The following is a 13,488-nucleotide window of genomic DNA, read 5'->3' as shown; positions in this document are numbered from 1 at the left end:
CGCACAGAGTGCAGGGTGACTCCGTCTGCATTCAGTCTAGCTATAGGCTACCAGGGTGCCAAGCCATCAATGGATTATTTTTAAGATTATCCAATGAGGAGGACATTAATGGTTTAGCCTTTGGAAGCTGTCCGATTCCCTCCTTAGCCTTCCCCTCCCACAGAAAATAAAATCCTGGAACAAAGAACAGATGTAAAGACAGCACATGGTCAGTGATAATTCTGATTGATGCTATCAGTGACCTGTGTCTCACTCGCTCTGACAATGACCTTAACCCATTAAATACCAAGCGCTTGGAACAAGCCGGCAATCAGGAGCTGACCTACATACAAAAACAATCAATTACCATATCTGTTAAGACTGAAGTTATTATCCCTCGATAAAGAACGTGTGCACAAAAGCACGGCATGGTGCTGTCCAGCTCTGGCTCCACACAGCCATCTGGGGGGCTAACAAGAGGCTGGTGTGTTTGTTTTTTTTTTCTGCTCTGTTATTCCATTGTTGTGAGTGACTGGTTGAGTCTCAATTCCTCTCCCACACAATTATCCCCCCCCCCTCTCCTGCAACCCAAACTTTCACTGAGGTGCAGCATGCCAAAAATGTTGGCTGCCCTCCCTGCACCTTGCCAAACAATTAAGTAATGAGACTGAGCTTGCTATTGAACGGTCATAGGCAGCACACTTCAGCCAGACCCTGTGCTCCTCTCCAGTCATTGTCCAAGTAACCGGGTTTCAGTTGGGTTTCACCATGCCATAACCAAAAGCCCATCTGCTGACTGACCTTCCTCATCTCTAGGTCAGGTGCACTTCCAACACCAGGTCAGCTTCTTCACGCCCTTCTTGGTTTCTAAGTTCAAAGTAAATTTATTATCAAAGTATGTATATGTCACGATATACTACCCTGAGATTAATATTCCTGTGGACATACACACCAAAGGACAAAGAAATGCAATGGAATCAATGAAAAGCTAAATACAAACAAAGACTGACAACATTTAATCGTCAAAAGAAGGACAAACAGTGCAAAAAATGTTAAAATCATTAATAAATTAGCAATATTGAGAATATGTGTGGTAGAGTACTAGAAAGTGAGTCCATGGGTGGTGGAATCAATTCAGTGTTGAGGTGAGAGAAGTTCTGCACTGTGGATCAGGATCCTGATGGTTGTAGGGTAAATCCCAATTTTACACCAGCTATCACACTTTGCCACAAAGGCATCTTCACAATCAACCTGAATACCTGAGCTGACTTATGAAAATGTTCTCTTAAATGTTCAGCTTAAAACATTCCATGATATTTTAAATATTGTCCTATATGTTAACCCACTGAATAAAACTCCATCTTACACCTTATTACAAATAAATCATTATTTTAAATCCCTTCATGAGATTCCGGCATTTAACCAATTCTATGGTAGTTAAGTTTCGACATACAACATACACTCAGTGGCCACTTCATTAGGTACACCTGCTCAATAATGCAAATATTTAATCCACTAATCATGTGGCAGCAACTTAATGCATAAAAGCATGTAGACATGGTCAAGAGGTTCAGTTGTTGGTCAGACCAAACATCAGAATGGGGAAGAAATATGATCTAAATGACTTGGACTGTGGAATAATTGTTGGTTCTAGGCAGGGTTGTTTAAGTATCTCAGAAACTGCTGACCTCCTGGGATTTTACAGGGTTTACAGAGAATATTGCAAGAAACAGACAGCATCCAGTGAGAAGCACTTCTGTAGGCAAAAATGCCTTGTTAATGAGAGATGTCAGAGGAGAATGGGAAGAATGGTTCAAGCTGACAGGAAGGCAACAATAACTCAAGTCACCCCACGTTACAACAGTGGTGTGCAGAGAGCAACTCTGAACACACAACACATTAAAACTTGAAGTGGGTGGGCTACAGCAGCAGAAGACCACAGACATTCACTCTGGCCATTAGATACGGGAGGTATCTAATAAAGTGGCCACTGTGTGTAAGTCTGCCAAACCCTTCAATCTGATGCTGGTCTGTAACTCACTCCTAAATATTGAATGTTCTGTAGATAAACCTTAAACCTTTAGCTAAGTTAAAGTCTACAACTTGTTCTTGGATGTCCATTATTCTAGATGTGAATGACTATATCGGTTCAGTTAGCCCATAACTTTTGTTCCCAAATCCCTCAATTACTCTTCACCTCTAACTTAGTACTAGGGATAAATAATTCTGTTATGATCTTCACAAAACCTATGAAAACTTTTAGCCTGTATCTTGCTTCTGAGGATCTGTAATGGTATTTATAAGTAGCCCAAGCCACATCATTATCGGCCAATTCTCAGCTGGAGCCTCCATTATTCTACACATAAAGCATGCAATCCCCTTGATTAGAATCCTTTACCTCTGTTATCCCTTAACACCTGCTGTGCACAGATTTTTAGAGAGCAGAATCTTAAATAATTTAAGAACATTCTCTAACTTTGGATTTAATATCGGAACTGTGATTGAGGTGGAGGAAGATGATAATATGGAATGGAAGAATATCAGAAACAGTCTCCCAAAAACCTACTCTGTCATTCAACAATACAATTTGACCTCAACACCATGCCTTATGACTGTCAAGGAACACACACAAAATGCTGGAGAAACTCTGCAGGGAGCATCTATGGAAAAGAGGACAGTCGACACTTCAGGCTGAAACCCTTGATCAGGACTGGAGAAAAAAACATGGGGAGTCAGATTAAAAAAGTGGGGGTAGAGGAGGAAGAAACCCAAGGTGATAGGTGAAACCAGGAGGAGGGAGTGGTGAAGTAAAGAGCTGGGAAGTTAATTGTTGAAAGGGATCGAGGCTGGAGAAGGGGGAATCTGATAGAAGGACAGAAAGCCATGGAAGAAAGAAAAGTGGGCGGAGCATCAGAGGGAAGTGATGGGCAGGACCCTTGATCTCATCTCAAAACATCGACTGCTTACTCTTTTCCGTAGACGCTGCCTGGTCTGCTGAGTTCCTCAGCATTTTGTGTGTGTTGCTCTGGATTCCTGTCTCTGCAGATTTTCTATACTCAGGGGTTCACCACTTTAGAGAGAAGAATTCCAAAGGTTCGGAACCCTCTGAGATAGGAAATTCTTTCCCCCCTCCCCCCCATCTCCTTAATTGGGCAATCTCTCAATCTCTCACTTTGAAACAATGCATCATTTTTTCTACTCAGCCCAGCAGGAGAAATATCCTCTGCATCTCTGCTATAAATCCTCTTCAAAATCTTGTCTTTCGATGAGATCATTTCTTATTCTTCTAAGCACCAACAAGTATAGGCTCATCCTGCTAATATTTCCTTCAAATATCACCTTCTGCAAACCAACAATCAACCATGAATACCACTTTTACAACACCTCCTACGGAAATATAAGGTTTCATAAATGTGGAGACCAAAACTAAATGCAGTGCTCCAGGTGATGGCTCACCAGTGCCTTAAAAAGTTGCAAACACAGAACGTTCATAATTTTACATTGGTTACCTATTGAAATTGGGTGATGGGGTGAGGATACTTCCCTACCAAAGGAGGTGTAGGGTGCTTCCTCCATCCACAAGCCTGCAGTTCAGCTTTGGACAAGGTGTACTGTCTGCTTAGCCTCCCCCCTCCCCCGATCAGAGTCACGTGAAGCCACAGGAGCAAATGGTGGATGGTCGTATGAGCAAGCCGGTGCAGATCACAAGTCATGGTTATGCGACTACTGACGCCAGGCAGACAATCTCTGAAGAGTATTGATAATGGCTGGGGGTCACCCATCTTGTGAGGACGCTGCCCAGAAGAAGGCAATGGCAAACCACTTCTGTAGAAAAATCTGCCAAGAACAGTCATTATCATGGAAGGACCATGATTGCGACACGACACATAATGATGATGATGATGACATATTGAAATAAAGACCAAGATTTATTCTTATGTTATTTGGAAATAAAGCATGGACCAGTGGCCCAACGAGCCCACCACCCAATTATACCCATAAGAAGAATTCGTCTGCGAACCCATACATCTTTGTAATGTGGGGGTAAAATCTGGGGCACCTGGAGGAAATCCACGTGGTTACAGGGAGAACGTACAAACTCCTTATGCAATGCAGTGGAATTGAACGTAGGTCATTGCCACTGTTAGAGCATTAGACTATACTGCAGCGCTACCCTTAACTAATTCTAATTACTTGTTAAAACTGCATGCAAATATTTTGCATTTCAACGCCGATCCCCTTCTACTGCTAATTGTTTTGTCTCATCTTACTTAAATAATAATTTATTTTTCTAGTTTTCCTTCCAAAGTAGCTAGCCACTTAATGCCCTACCATTTAATTATAGACCATAAGACATAGGAGCGGAATTAGGCCATTCAGCCCATCAAGTCTGCTTCACCATTCAATCATGGCTGATCCTTTTTTTCCTCCTCCTCAATCCTAGTTCCTGGCTTTCAGCCTGTAACCCCATAATTATATGCCACACACCAAATTCTTACCATTCAACTAACTTCTCAAAATGACTCTGTAGGCTCTTTTGTGCTCTTCAAAGTTTGCTCAATGACTTACCTTAAGCATTATCGGCAAATTCAACTACAATATACTCGATCCGTTAATCAAAGTCACAAATATGCACTGTTATTAGTTGAGAAGAAAGCACAGATTTCAGTGATACTAACTGCCAGTCCAAAAATGACCGAACAATCTATACATGCCAATATATTCAAGTTCAAAGTAAATTTAATATCCAAGTACATATATATGTCACTGTATACAATCCTGAGATTCATTTTCCTGTGGGCATACTCAATAAATCCATAGCATAACAGCCATAACAGAATCAATGAAAAGCCCACCAATGTGGGCATTCACCAGAGTACAAAAGACAACAAACTATGCGAATACATGTGGGAAGAAACAATAATAATAAATAAACAAGCAATAAATATCGAGAACATGAGTTGAAAAGTTCCTGAGTCCATTAGTTGTGAGAAAATTTCAATGCTGGGGCAAGTGAAGTTGAGTGAAATTGACCCCTCAGGTTCAAGAGCCAGATGGTTGAGGGGTAGTAACTGTTCTTGAAGCTGGTGATGTGAGTTCTCAGGCTCCTGTACCTTCTACCTGATGGCAGCAGTGAGAAGAGAGCATGTTTTGGGTGGTGGGGGTCCCTGATGATGGATGCTGCTTTCCTGCAACTGCACTTCATGTAGATGTGTTCAGTGGAGTGGTGGGCTTTGCCCGTGATGGACTGAGCTGTATTCAATAATTTCTGTAGAATTTTCTGTTCAAGGGCATTGGTGTTTCCATACCAGGCCATGATACAGCCAGTCAATATATTCTCCACCACACATCTATCGAAGTTTATCAAAATTTTAGATGTCATGCCAAATCTCTGCAAACTCCTAAGAAAGTAGAGGCACTGCCGTGCTGTCTTCGTAATTGCACTTATGTGCTGGTCCCAAGATAGATCCTCTAAAATAATAATACCAAGGAATTTAGAGTTGCTGACCCTCTCCACCTCTGATCCTCAGTCATCCAATAAGCTGAGTCAAAGGTCCTGCTTCCATGTAGTATTCTTCATTGACTCTGGAGCCTTGGATGCTGTTATGCTGTACAGAAGTCTTTCATGTGATATCTTATTGAATGTCTTCTGTACATCCAAATACGCTACATCCAGTGTTTCCCCCTATTTCATCCTGGTCATTAAATTGTCCAACATTCTCTTCCATGCAAGCAGACATTAGACAACATCAAAGTAAAATGAGGGAAGACTTGAAGCTGCAGAAATGTGGTTTTTGACCAGAATGATGAAAGTATTATGGAATAACAGAGTAGCAAATGAGGAAATATTGCAAAAACCTAGAATAAGAAAAGAGCTGATATTATCAATCAGGACAAGGCAGCTGGAATTTCAGGGACATGTACTGAGGAAAGAGAAGCATGAACATTTTCCAATGATGGGAAAAATTGATGGAGGATAAAGTTGCAGTCTACAGCACATGATATTCATGATTTACATCAAGGAATTGACAGACAAGAGTTTTGAAGAGCTTACCAGAACTCAGATTAAGGACAGATGGAAGACCATGATGGCCCACGTCATACGACACAGCACATAAGGATAATGATGTTAAATTGTCAAAGAGCCCAGGCAAAGTTATCCAACGCAACATCTCTTTTTTGTTTCAGCTTTATTTTATAATGATTTTGTAAAAGTCTTGCCATTACCTCTCTAATAATGGCTTCCAGCAATCTTAAAATGATAGACATTAGAGAAACTAACCTGTAGTTTCCTGATGAATAAAACATTTCAGCATCTCAATGCTATTACTGCTGGAGGAACTCAGCAGTCCAGGCAGCATCTATGGAGAGAAATAAATGGCAAAAGTTTTGACTTTCTGGGCTTTTTGACTTACTGGTCAGGAGGCTGGCATTTTCCAAGAGCCTGGCATCATTTCTGGTCAGCTGAATTATATTTTTGTGTGTTTCTGCTCAGTTGCTCGAAGCACAACGCTGTAAGCAGCTGAGTAAGTGGATTTCAACGGAATGAAAAAACAAAATCAGAATCAGTTGTGAAATTTGATGTCTGTGCAGTAGCAGTACAGAGCAATACTTAATAACAGAAAAACCTGTGAATTACGGTATGTATATATATAATAGTTATATTAAATAAATTGTGCAAAAAATAGAAATAAAAAAGTAGTGAGGTAGTGTTCATGGGTTCAAAGTCTGCAGAGGGGAAAAAGCTGTTCCTGAATAATTGAGTCTGTTGCCTTCAGACTTCAGTACTTCCCTCCTGATGGTAGCAATGAGAACAACGCATATACTGGGTGAATGGAGCCTTAATGATGATGCTGCCTTTTTGAGACATCGCTTCCTGAAGATGCCCTGGGTTCTACAGAGGGGCCCATGATGGAGCTGACTCAGTTTACAACTTTCTGTAGCTTATTTCAATCCAGTGCAGTAGACACCCCGTACCAGATGGTAGTGCAGCCAGTTAGAACGCTCTCCATGGTACACCTGTAGCAATCTGTGCGTGTTTTCAGTGATATAACATCTCCTCAAACTCCGAATGAAATATAGCTGCTGTCATGTCTTCTTTGTAGCTGCATTGATATGTATTGATAGACGGAATGGTTGGAAGAGTTTACTGAGTTGGCAAAAGCAGATGGTTTGAGCTGGCAACCAGAGCATAGTGTATTTGCATTTCACTTGTCATGTTGACAGAATTGTCCCATCGTTTATCCATTATGTGCCATGAAGTTTGACATGGGTGATCACTTCCTTGATCATTCTTGGCAAATTTTTCCACAGAAGTGGTTTGCCATTGCCTTCTGTTGGGCAGTGTCTTTAAAAGATGAGTGACCCCAGCCATTATCAACTCCATACAGAGGTTGTGTGGCGTCACTGGTCGCATTACCAGGACTTGTGATATGCACCGGCTGCTCATACGACCATCCACCACCTGCTCCCATGGCTTCATGTGACCCTGATTGGGGGCCAAGCAGGTGCTATGCCTTGCACAAGGGTGACCTGCAGGCTAATGGAGATAAGGAGTGCCTTAAACCTCCTTTGGTAGAGACGCATCTCTACTCCAACACCCAGAATTGTACCATAAAACCTTCAATTCGTACCTTGGAGAAAGCATTAAATGCATTACAAGCAGGCAGTTATGAAAATGGTAAACTTCCTAAGAAAGAGCTAGTTGGCCATTGTGTACCACCAGAAGCAACGAGAGTCCTTTAATACGCCCTCATCAGACGTCAGACTGTCTGCAGATAAGCACCATTTTGAATGTGCTACCTCTCAGAGATGACCTACGTGATATGAATGTCCAGCCTAGGAAAATAGTTCCCGTGTGAAGCAGAGTTAACACCAGCGAAGTGCATACAGACATGCGAAGTTGCAAAGCCACGAAGTCAGCTGGAAGCATTCGATGTCAATGGCAGGAAGTACAAGTTGCTTAGACTAGTGTTGAGTCTGGCTGGGAAAGAAATGCATGTGTGAAAAGGTATGAGTGGGATGAATTGAAATATAATTTCTGTAACAAAATGGCCATCAAATGTCCAATGTTGAGAGCGGATGAAATCAGCATTGCAAGGAAGGAGACAGTGTCACTTTAAGAGTACCCAGGACCGAGTGAGTCAATTCTCTGCAAGAGACCAGTGCTAAGTGGGCCTAATGTGAAGGTGTTAATACACGAGTAACCAGTGGTACGTTAACTTGGCTCGGCAACAAGAAAGTGCCAGAGCATAAATGGAGGTGACCAAACAAAAATAGATACTTCGGTGTCAACAATCTGACACTGTTAAGTTCAAGTTTATTGTCATTCACCGTACACATGCATACTGCCAAAAGAGACTATGTTCCTCCAGACCAAGGTGCACAACATTTGCAGGCTGCCCCAGCTAATTCCTTGGATACATGCAAACTGCCTCACTTTTTTCTCTAGATGCACCACTTATTTAAAATCATAGTCACAGAAAAGTACAGCACATAAACAGGCCCTTCAGCCCACTAGACTGTGCTGAACCATTTAAGCTTCCTATACCCATTGACCTGCATCTAGACGTAGCCCTCCATACCTCTACTATCCATGTACCTATCTAAACTTCTCTTAAACGTTGAAATCGAGCTCACATGCACCACTTGCACTGGCAGCCCATCCACACTCTCATGACCCTCTGAGTGAAAAAGGTCCTCCTCATGTTCCCCATATGTTTTGATATACATGCAGTAAGTAAATCTAAATATGAATCCAATATCTTGAGGACTCTGCTAAAGTGTATTGTCATTCTAGATGGCTATTTTATCCCATTTTTCGAAGACTAATGGAGGGGTGTAATATTGGTTTGTACCTCTCCAGACATTGTACCTCGTGGCTCGGTGCCCTGTGTTTGTACTGCAACCAAGTTTAGGGTAGACAATTCAATGTTGTCATAGTAATGTAGTGATTAGCATGACACTGTTACAGTTTGCGGTGTCAGAGTTCAGAGTTCAATCCCAGTGTCCTCTGTAAGGAGCCTCTGTACATCCTCCCCGTGGACTGCTTGGGTTTTCTCCAGATCTTCAAGGAAGGAATGGTGCCTCAAAAAATTAAGGACCCCCCACCACCCAGGACATGCCCTCATAGTGCCATCAGGGAGGAGGTACAAGAGCCTGAAGGCACGCACTCAACGGTTCAGGAACAGCTTCTTCCACTCTACCATCAGGTTTCTGAATGGACATTGAACCCATGAACACTACCTCACTACATTTTTTGCTCTACTTATTTAACTATTTTATATATATATACTTACTGTAATTCAGTTTTTTTCCCTATTATCATGTATTGCAATGTACTACTGCTGCAAATTCAACAAATTCCACAACATATGCTGGTGATGTTAAACCCGATTCTGATTCTGATTCTCGTCCTCCAGTTTCCTCCCCAAAGATGGACCTGGTAGGTTAATTGGTCATTGTAAATTGCCCCATAGTTGGGTTAGGATTAAATCGGGAGTTGTCGGGGGTTGCTGGGTGGAGTGGCTTAAAGGGACAGAAGGGCCTATTCTGCACTGCATCTCTAAATAAATTAAAATATTCACAATAACTCTTTAAATGGAATTTTCATCTGTCGCTGTGTAGAAATTGCTTACCTAATTGTAACAGACTGATAACAGAGATATCCTGCATGCTGCCTCAACATTCCTTTGCTTAATAAAGCACTCTCTTCATTTAAATAATACGATATCTTTGACTGAGTTTGAGAGAAGATATGAGACCACTATGTATTGAGACCAATGTCAACTTTCCTTGGCCGACTGTACTATGGATGAGTCTGAAGTCAAGCCGATCACAGTCCTCGAGCTCACTGGAGCATTGTAGAGATGAAATACGGTTTTTCTAAATGATGCAAGTTCTTTGATAAGTACTTTGGTTCATTTGCAGCATTGTTTGTGAATTCTAGGGAGTTCCCAAGGCTGCCTTCTTACTGAGGCAAGCAGGAACAGAAATTCCATGGTTGCCATAGATCCTGTGCACAGTGACAGGTTCCAAGGTTTACCATTAAACACAGTGTGAAGGCAATAGTACAGTTCAGACAGTCGATGGTACTTTCAGAGATTTCTGACCTGCTGCGTGACCTGGCTTGTAAATCCATTCTGTGCTTAATGTCACCTTATCTCATTGTGTAAGCTGGCTTCAGCATTACCTGATCTGAAGCTCTCAGCACAGGTTCATGCTGTGGGGTATTTTTTCCTGAGAGACAACAAACAATGGGACATGGCGAAGATGGTGGCATAGTGGTTAACGCGTCGCTTTACCATGCCAGCAAAGCAGGTTCAATTCCCACCACTGGCTGTAAGAGTTTGTCCATTTTCCCAGTAACCACCTTCTCCCCGTTCTCTCCAGGTGCTCTGGTTTCCTCCCACATTCCAGAGGATAATTGTTCACATGTGTGGCGTGGGCACATTTTATTTAATTATTGTTACAAGGAAGCAGGTTCACAGGGTTTGCTAAGCGAGACAGAGGAAACTGATTATGAATAAGCACATTAGCCATTAATTTATAGACATACAGTAAAACATTCAACTGAACATCTAAGTCACCCTAAATTACAAAAACTACGATACTAAACATTCATTGGCACTTCAAGCTCAGCAGGTACCCCATGTAGTTTCCCCAAGTTACACAACTACAGAATTTCAACAGACAGGTACTGAGCTAAGAGTTTGTGTGGGCCCCACTTTATCTGCAGTTCACTTCCCCGATGGCTCTTCAGCACTGGTTGTGACCGTAGTGTGAAGATGAGTGCCCTGAGACAAGGGAAAGGCCCTGAAGCACCAGAAACCAGACACCAGGCCTGTGGCACACACGGCAACCAACGGGAAAGAGATGTTGCATCCTTCAAACGGGCCAATCAATGATTAGCACAGTAAAAACAGCTTTCAACGGACGAGTAAGCAAAGCCTTCACGTCACATTTATTTATTTATTGAGATATTGTGTGGAATAGGCCTTTCCGGCCCTTCAAGCCATGCCACCCAGCAACCCCCGTCTTAACCCTAGATTATTTGCAACGATCAATTAATCTACTAACTGGTACATCTTTGGACTGTGGTAGTAATCCAGATGTAGAAATCAATAGTCTTACTGCTGGCACAGATCTATGTCTAGAATGTTTTCTCATGGCCAAATAGCAGAGATTTTCAGGCCTCATCCACAGTGAAATTAGGAAGGACAAAAAGAACACGTTCTATTTTAAGCCAACTAATTCAGGCCTCACCTTAATCTTTCTTCCAGAGAAAAGGAAAAGTGGTTAAGCAGCTCAGAAACACATTGCCTCCATCAATCAAACTTCACATTCACATATAGAACACGAGCTATTTCAGTCGTTTCCATCACTGACTAATAAAGCTCTGTAATTCTCTCCTATACTTAAATGTTCTGACACTGAGCAGTATTATCGTCCCGTTCTAAACCCCAAGCAGTAAATTTAATTGCAAGGTGTCAATTTAAGCCATAAAGGTAAAAAGGTTGCAAAGTCATTTTGTCCTTTATGGGTGGGGTACCATCTGCACAGAACTGAAGTAAGCTGCAGAGAGTTGTAAAATTAGTCAATTCCATCTTAGGTATTAGACGGACTCCGTCGTTTCCAATGCATCTTCAAGGAACAGTACCTCAAAAAGACAGTGACTGTCATTAACACCCCCACCACCCAGGACATGCCCTCTCTCAGTGCTGCCATTAAGGAGGTGGTACAGAAGCCTGAAGACACACACTCAATGATTCAGTAACAGCTCCTTCGAATGAGCTGCCAGATGAAGTGGTGAATGCGGGCTCACTTTTGACATTTAAGAAAAACTTGGACAGCTGTATGAATGAGAGGGGTTTGGAGGGATATGGGCCAGGTGCAGGTCAGTGTAACTAGGCAGAAAAATGGTTCGGCACAGCCAAGAAGGGCCAAAAGGCCTGTTTCTATGCTGTAATGTTCTATGATTCTATGGTTCTCCTCTGCCATCAGATTTCTGAATGGACATTGAACCCATGAACATTATCTCACTACTTCTTAAAAAAATTATTTCTGCTTTTGCACTACTTACTTTAACTATTTAATACAGGCATATATACTTAATGTCATTCAGTATTTTTTCTATATTATCATGTAATCATGTATTCTGATTCTGATTTCACAGGGTCATGCACAGTTATTGACATAATTTTAAATTGAATGTACAATTACAAGACAAACAGGACAGCATGTCCCCTGTTCCTTCACTTTCTCCTGTCCACTCTCCTCTCCTATCAGATTCCTTGTTCTCCAACCCCTGATCTTTCCTACACACCTGGCTTCACCTATCACCTTCGATCTAGACTTTTCCCCTCCCCTTCCCTTTTTTATTCTGGCAGCTTTCCCTCTCCTTTCCAGTCCTGAAGAAGAGTCATTGCCCAAAGCGTCGACTGTTTATCCATTGCCATAGATGCCGCCTGACCTGCTGAGTTCCTCCAGCATCTTGTGCGTGTTGCAGTGGGGCAGAATCTGTTCTTACATGCTTCCAGGCTTTTGAATCTTCTGCCTGATCGGAGAGAGGAAAAGAGAGAGTGTCCAGGGTGGTTGGGGTCTCTGATCATGCTAGCTGCTTTTCTGCGGCAGCGAGGAGCGCAGACGAAGTCCTTGGAGGGGAGGCTGGAGTTGAGCTGTTTGCAGTTGAGTGGCAACGAGCAGTTGCCATACCGAGCTGTTGTACGTCCAGACAGAATGAGTTCAAGAACAGTGCTATTCCTCCCACCCATATGTGTAATTTAGTATGTACAGTATGGGTACTGACATTTTACAAAGAGAATAGTTTGCTGGCCTTCAGCTTTATTCAGTGGACCACTCAATCCCCTTCAAATAGACTACAAACCAAAACTCTAGGGCAGGGATTCCCAACTTTTTTTTATGCCATGGAGCTTCCCATTAACCAAGGGGTCTGTGGACGCCAAGTTGGGACCCACTGCTCTAGAGGCTATGGGACGTCTTCCTTACTTATTTTGACTTTGTATGCAGGTTGCTCTGCAAGTAACCCACACAGTTTATAACTCAGAAATGGGCAGAAACAAGGCACAGAGAGAATCAAAGTTCACCGAAACAGCAGCAGTGGGTGTGGCTGCCAGCCAGTCTCACAGACTCAGGGAGTGGGTCTGTTCAACTCTCCCAGCTCTGCTCAGTGATGCAGCTCAAAGTGGGGTGAGAGATGAGACGCGGAGGTGCCCTCTTCACACCTGGCAGAAGATACCTGCAGCCCTACAGCAGCTGGCAAAAACACTCAGCTGGTCTCCCAGATGATTAACTGTATTCACCTACTGTCTGTTCATAGCCTGGCAAGGAGCTGTAATTAAAGGCACCAACTATTTATTTATTTATTGAGTTACAGCGCGGAATTGGCCCTTCAGCCCTCCAAGCCGCTCTGCCCTGCAGCCCCCAGTTTAACCCCAGCCTAATCACGGGACAATTTACAATTACCAATTAACCTAGTAACTGGTGGGT

At 42.5% G+C, this 13,488-nt stretch overlaps 1 protein-coding gene across 1 annotated transcript in view; it reads right to left on the bottom strand.

Annotated features, from left to right (window-relative positions):
* Positions 1-6,330, bottom strand: part of LOC132383566 (PR domain zinc finger protein 1-like) — a 75,214-nt gene extending 68,884 nt beyond the window's left edge. The window contains exon 1 of the mRNA XM_059954707.1: positions 6,263-6,330. The gene's annotated coding sequence lies outside the window, so the exon portion shown is untranslated. The remainder of the gene's footprint in view (positions 1-6,262) is intronic.
* Positions 6,331-13,488: the final 7,158 nt, after the last annotated feature.

The sequence above is a fragment of the Hypanus sabinus genome, chromosome 30, assembly GCF_030144855.1.
Source record: "Hypanus sabinus isolate sHypSab1 chromosome 30, sHypSab1.hap1, whole genome shotgun sequence".
NCBI lineage: Eukaryota > Metazoa > Chordata > Chondrichthyes > Myliobatiformes > Dasyatidae > Hypanus > Hypanus sabinus.
The sequence above is the reverse complement of the archived record's forward strand: the minus strand, read 5'-3'. Positions and strand labels throughout refer to the sequence as shown.